The sequence below is a fragment of the Eufriesea mexicana genome, unplaced genomic scaffold (assembly GCF_001483705.2).
Source record: "Eufriesea mexicana isolate 0111107269 unplaced genomic scaffold, ASM148370v2 scaffold1419, whole genome shotgun sequence".
Lineage (NCBI taxonomy): Eukaryota > Metazoa > Arthropoda > Insecta > Hymenoptera > Apidae > Eufriesea > Eufriesea mexicana.
In genome coordinates this window covers 7,619-14,576 of record NW_016909524.1, presented here as the reverse complement: position 1 = coordinate 14,576, position 6,958 = coordinate 7,619, and the positions used below count along the sequence as shown (strand labels likewise).

Genomic DNA, 6,958 nt, shown 5'->3' with positions numbered 1-6,958 from the left:
GCGGGGTTGATGACGGGGTGAAATAGGCGTAGCGCGGCGGAGGATCGTGGTTTTTGTTCTATTGTGGTTCGTGTGTGGCTCGCGAGGCTTGATTTGTTTTTACCCGCTCGTGCTTTTGCTCCTTTTCCTACATCCTCGTGGGCTTCCTGTGGATTTTTCCCTTATTTATGTTCCTCGTTGCCGAGTCTCGAAACGCGTGGCTCCCTTTTTCGCTTTCCCATTTAATTTTCAGCGAGTTAACTACTAGGGAACGAAGCGTGGTTCCTCCGTTTCTTTCCACGTGGTCGGAACTTCGCGTTAATTAAAGTCGACGTGTACTAAAACGATGTTAACCCTGGGATACCGGTGTAACGTATGCCAGAATATCTCATACGTAGATAGGCGACTAATTACAGCGTTACGATGAAGGTAATTTTGTATATAATTATGTAGTTATCTGATAATATAATTAGGAATAATTGGATAATGCAATTGCTTAGAAATAGGTATATATAATTACAGTCTAGCCTAATAAAAGTCTACATTAATTTTCCTAAAAGTGGTTGCATGTTTGCAGTAATTGCGGAAACAAAAAGTATGAAACAAGTCATTTTCACCGGTTTCATAATTCCTATATACTGATTGCCAACTAGTGGATCCTGATCTTCGACCCAGTCACGAAATATTTTCTGGGGAGCCCGATGACCACTTTTACACGATTTTTAGTATTTATTTATTTTATAAAGACGAACAGAGGCCTCTGATTTTTAGAAAAATTGAGAAACACTGTTCCTCTTCAGACTATAAATATCAGGACACTTGCGTCTCGTAGGAAACATGGTAATTGACACAGATTATTCTAGAATCGACTAAACAATCGAAATCTCGTTACTTGTACGAGATAACGACCGAAGAGTTACAAAAAGATTGCTTCGAACACGTGCTTTGACTGGGCTTTTGGATAAAACGAAAGCGATAAGTCAATCGATAAATTGGTCATTTCTGGAGCATAGTTGGAAGTTTATCAATACGCTCCAATTACGAGTATGAATTGGGAGACAACAATAGTATTCGAGGAAACGCGACTGCACAGAGATTGAAAGATAACGGTGCGTTAGCGTCCATCCTGTAACCTAATTGATGCGCATACATCGTATGCGCCGGCTAAAACATTTCGTGTTTGGCTAGCACCGGTGACACACGCGTTAGTGAGCAACGTGTTAAAACACGCGACGATGCGAAAAATATCGCGAATTATTCCGGAATATTTTCCCACTTACCGTATCTTAGTCGAACGAGTCCCGGGTGTCTACCCCTTCGCAATTCCCGTAAGTCGTGAAAGATCAGCCGAAATCCGACTATTCTGACCGTATGACATGTCTTTATGGAAGCATCGTTGGAAAATTTCATTAACACATTGTGTGCCGCATAAAAATTTCTAAGACATAAGCCAGGGACCATGCGTTTTGACAAGACAGTGTATTGATATGTAAGAAATCTAAGATAATAACAGATGGCACGCGAAAAATGAGAAAACTCGTGAGCGGTAACAGTCTGTAGCGATCATCATTCTGACTCATGCCACTAGATAGATTCCGACTTGAAGGAGGTTAGAGAACTTTCTCGCAAGTTCTCGGAAAACCTGCAATTCGTATATATGTATAATTTCCCGATCTAAGGCAGGGCCTGCTAGGTAGCCTCACTGATGAGTCCGACCTGATCTAGCAGACCCAGAACGAAACGCCATCCCTTCATTTTCCTTTCATCCCTGCTAGTACTACTGTCATATAAAGATACCTGCGATCAGTCGAGGTCAATAACGATGGGGGTGTTCGCAATTGACAACAACTCACACAAACTCAATTTCCTGTCAAAGACGTCTTTTGAAAAATTCGATAAGTATTAGTCTTGGCGACTAATAAACTGATGAAACGACGTTTTCTGTTGCAGGCCGGAGTGATGCGACCGACGCAGGCGTAAGCGAAATCAAGCTACGAAAATGGGATTCGTTTGACGGACGAGGCTGCTTCCGAGCCGAACGATGGCGTCGCTGTTGCCGTTGCTGCTACTCGCAGTGTTACCGAACGCGCGATTAGAATCAGCAATCAGTCCAGTGAGTAACGTGGGCTCAGTATCGAGTTGTCATATAAAGATACCTGCGATCAGTCGAGGTCAATAACGATGGGGGTGTTCGCAATTGACAACGATGGTGGGCGTCGTGCCTGGCAGTGGCTTCGCTTCCGACAGCATGGTAGGGGTCTGAAAACAGCGTGGTCGTTGCTACTCGCAGTGTTACCGAACGCGCGATTAGAATCAGCAGTCAGTCCAGTGAGTAACGTGGGCTCAGTATCGAGCGGCTCTTCGTCGTCCTCTTCCTCCGCCTCCTCGTCGTCGATGGTGGGCGTCGTGCCTGGCAGTGGCTTCGCTTCCGACAGCATGGTAGGGTCTGAAAACAGCGTGGTTGGGGGTGGCAGTTGCGGCGTTGGACACTAGTCGCTAGGTGGCGGGACGGTGAATGGGAACGGCAGATGCAAGGAGATCATCACGATCTCGATGTATCAAGGAATCGGGTACAATCTGACAGCCACGCCGAACGAGTTGAATCACGACAACCAGCAGGAGGCCGGTCTAGAGGTGCACCAGTTCTGGCCGTTGGTGGCGATCAAGTTTTCGCGGGATCTGAAGTTCTTCCTGCGCTCCATGTACACTGTGATATGCTTGCCCGATTACACGAAACCTCGGCCAGCTTGTAGGAGCGTTTGCGAGAGAGCACGAGCCGGTTGCGCGCCGTTGATGCAGCAGTACGGATTCTCCTAGCCAGAGAGAATGGCCTGCGAGGGACTTCCGACTCACGGAGACCCGGATAACCTTTGCATGGGACAGTACAATCATACCAGCAGCACCGGATATGGGACCGAGAACGGAGGAGCAGCGAGCAGCGCCCCTCTGCCAGCAGCGCCACCGCGCCCAACTAGACCGTCGAAGACGATCCAACCACGGCGGTGCAAGACAGGCAAAATACAAAAAAACTGCCAACATCCCCCGGGGGAAAGGGCGAGGGATTGCGCGTGCCGCTGCAGGGCACCCCTCGTACCCCTGGGGGCGGGGGACACGGTCATTCCGGGACTGATAAGCGACAGCAGCACCGGCAACATAGGCAACGGGGCTGGTCTGGCAGGCATGGACGTAATTGAGGTCATACCGGCGCCACCGATAAGCATCGCTCGGAGCATCGTCCAGGACATTGCCGGAGTACCGAACTGCACTCTCCCGTGCCACGGGGCGTTTCTCACCACAGAAGAGCGCGAGTTCGCGGCCGAGTGGCTGGCTCTGTGGAGCGGCCTGTGCGCCGCAAGCACGCTCGTGACTGTCACCACGTTTCTGATCGACACCCAGCGCTTCAAGTATCCTGAGGGACCGATAGTGTTCCTGTCAGCTTGGTACTTCGCCGTGTCGGTCGGCTACCTGTCCAGGAGCGTGTTCGGCCACGAGGAGATAGCCTGCGACGGACTGGTACTAAAGTCCAGGGCACAGGGCCCGGAAGCTTGCGTCGCCGTCTTCCTCATGATATACTTCTTCGGTATGGCTTCGTCGGTCTGGTGGGTGATCTTCGCGTTCACGTGGTTCCTGCCAGCGGGCCTGAAATGGGGCAACGAGGCGATAGCCTCGTACTCGCAGTACTTCCATCTAGCGGCCTGGCTAGCACCAGCGATCCAGACGTTCGCGGCGTACCTGGCCGGGGGGAGTGGCAGGGGATCCAGTGGCAGGAGTCTGTACGGTAGCCCCGAAAGGAGTACGGTCGTTCATTCTGGTACCCTTGTTCGTGTACCTTCTGCTGGGAACGAGCTTCCTTCTGGCAGGATTTGTTTGGTACCCTTGTTCGTGTACCTTCTGCTGGGAACGAGCTTCCTTCTGGCAGGATTCGTGAGCCTCTTCAGGATCCATTCGGTCATAAAACGACAGCTGAGAGCGAAGACGGACAAACTGGAGAATGTGATGATACGCATCGGCGTGTTCAGCGTTCTGTACACGCTACCAGCCGGAGTAGTGTTGGCCTGTCACATGTACGAGACGACGTTACGAAACGAGTGGCTCGGTTTGCTGGCATGCCCCTGTCGACCAAGAGCAAAACCTCTCTTCTCCGTCCTGATGCTCAAGTACTTTATAGCGCTCGCGGTAGGCATCACGTCAGGCGTGTGGATCTGGAGCGGCAAAACCGTCGACTCGTGGAAACGTCTATGGAGGCGTTTGTTCAGCGGCGGGAGCGCAGGCGGCAGTCACGGAGGCGCTGGCGCCGGTATTGTAGCAGGCGTGACAGGCGTCAATACGTCTATGGAGGCGTTTGTTCAGCGGCGGGAGCGCAGGCGGCAGTCACGGAGGCGCTGGCGCCAGTATTGTAGCAGGCGTGACAGGCGTCAACGGAGGCATCGGCAGCACCAGCATCAAGGGCGTCATCGGACGTGTCGGAGTGTCGTATCCACCAGCACCGGGCCCCGGCAGCGCTTTACTTCCACCTGGCAGCATGGCCAGCGCGTCTCAGCATCATCTTCATCATCACGTCCTCAAGCAACCCCCTCTGTCGCACGTATGACGTCACCAGTCGGCGGGGGGCGATATGAACACTGCTAGCTGCGAACCGCAGCAACAGCAACAGCAACAGTCGGTGCAACAGGAGAGGCCTTCCGCCCTTATTAACTACGGGCCCATTTAGCCCTTCGCCTCGGCCTCGCGCAGGCGGACGCAGCATACGGCGCCACACACGCCATACTCGGCGGCTACCATATACTCGAGGAGGACGTTGGCGCCCACGGGCCCTCTGCATACGGCGCCACACACGCCATACTCGGCGGCTACCATATACTCGAGGAGGTCGTTGGCGCCCACGGGCCCCCTCACGCCAGCTCACGGATTCGCACCCTCGTACACCCAGGTCACCGAAGTATAAATCGATTTTCGATAGCAACTTTGTCACCGTTCTTAACAGTATGCCGAAATGAAAGGGGTGAAAGGGGATTGTCGAGGGTGTATGCGTTTCTCGGTACCACCGCCGTGTGGCGTTTCACGACGCGTCGAACAGCGTCGGTGACTCGCGACGGTGCTTCTCGATTACCCGATATACGTATTAGCACGTACGTGTCTTTTCCGCCGGTCTCGAGCCGCTTCTTTTCTACTTCTACGTCATTTTTAACCTGTGTACACGTAGGCTAACGATCCTTTTTACCAATCTCGTGAATTTAGCGGTGAAATTCCTGTAATTGGTGAGACGCGTAGCGCGAACGCGGTTCGAATTCTACCGCCGGAGCAGTCGGTATATATATATGGTATACTTGGACCCTCGACGCGGCGACACCAGAGGGCGACGGTGAGCAACATGGAGCTCGAGACCGGCCGGTGTAGTGAGATTGTGATGTTAGTGCATGGATCGAATGTGGTTTAACGAGTGAGTGAATCGAGCGAATGGGACGCGTGACAGACATTCTCTCTTATTCGTATCTATCTGTACTCTTTCTTACTTATATACCGTAGCGGAGCTCGTACAGTCCGCATGTCCGTCTAACGTGTATCGTCTCGTCTATTTATCTAATCTAGCCATAACAGAAGTATAGGTTTAAAACACGGACTTTTAGATGTCGTTACTTAAGGATTACGGTGGTGGTCCGACATTCCGCGTCGCCTGTTTTTGTAATTTCATACGATTTAGTCGCTAGTCGAACGGTCGAAACGAACGTGTGTCGGTGTGGGAGAGGAGGGGATCGACTGATCATCTCGACCAATGAAAGTACTCCGTAGAGCCACGAATGCAGGCTCACCGCCGGCGATCGTATGAAGTGCGACGTGCATGTGTATAGCGCAGACGTATAAGGGAAGGAAGGAAAGGTGGAGAACGAAAGGTAACTGTAAATATTATTCGTAGATGTTAGGTAAACTGCTGTAAATATAAAGGAGAAATGGTGAGAGAACGATCATCAGAGAACGATTTATCGGTCGACATGAATCTAATACGATGTACAGACGCGAGCATGCGCAGTCGCGATGGTGACGCGTTCCTTTTTGCGCATTTATCCGTGAACCTCTGAATTCGTTTCGTATCCTTCGAAGAGAGTTTCGATGGTCGATAAAACGAGTCTCTTGTCAAACGTTTGGTGCAATGAGTAATGGGTATCGAATAACAATAGGAATACCGTAAAGAGAAGCTTCGGAGGGAGCTGCTGCTAGTCTTGCCGCGGGCGAAGGAACGCGTCGATCGAAGCTTAAATGCGTCGTGAAAAGAAAACGAAACGTGTGTTTACGGTATAAATACACGTATGCATACGTGAAAGCACGATTTCGGGTGTCGAGCGCGACTTTTTTACTGCCGAACGGAGCCCCCTCTCCCCCCTCAAACCTTTACGCACGCACGCACGCACGCACGCACACACACACACATACACACACACGGTATGGTTATTATTAAATAAGGCACTAAGATCTGAGACTAACAGGATTCTACTTAAAGAAAGTCGAGTAGAGACGATTGGGACGGTTAAAACGAAAACATAGTGGAGGCATTGTTGTCGTGCCGATCCGAAGACACGCGTACGTGATAACGGCCGATAACCGTTGGCGAAGAAAAGTCGCGCATGCGCGACAGCGGCCAGCGAAGTGATAAAAGAATATCGAGAGCCATTCGCCATATTCCTTTCCACACAGGAGTTGCTTCTTTCTTGAAAATTCGTCGTATAATGGAAGATGAGTATTTCTGGACTTGTAAAAATTGTTGGAAGGTATACAATTGCAAATATTTATTGACAGTTGATAGGCTGGATGATCTTTTTCTCGAACAAAAGGTACGACTGACGAAAATAGACGTGCTACGTTATTTATTAGAGGAATGAGGTTTCGGGGACGATTTACGAGCAGATTTGCCGAAAGGTTTCACCGATCGGTAGCAGAGGCTCATGTCAGTGATCGACGACGACTAATTGCGCCTAAGAAAACT

At 50.7% G+C, this 6,958-nt stretch overlaps 1 pseudogene; it reads left to right on the top strand.

Annotated features, from left to right (window-relative positions):
- Positions 1–2,020: 2,020 nt before the first annotated feature.
- On the top strand, positions 2,021–4,749 carry LOC108548181 (frizzled-2-like; annotated as a pseudogene).
- Positions 4,750–6,958: the final 2,209 nt, after the last annotated feature.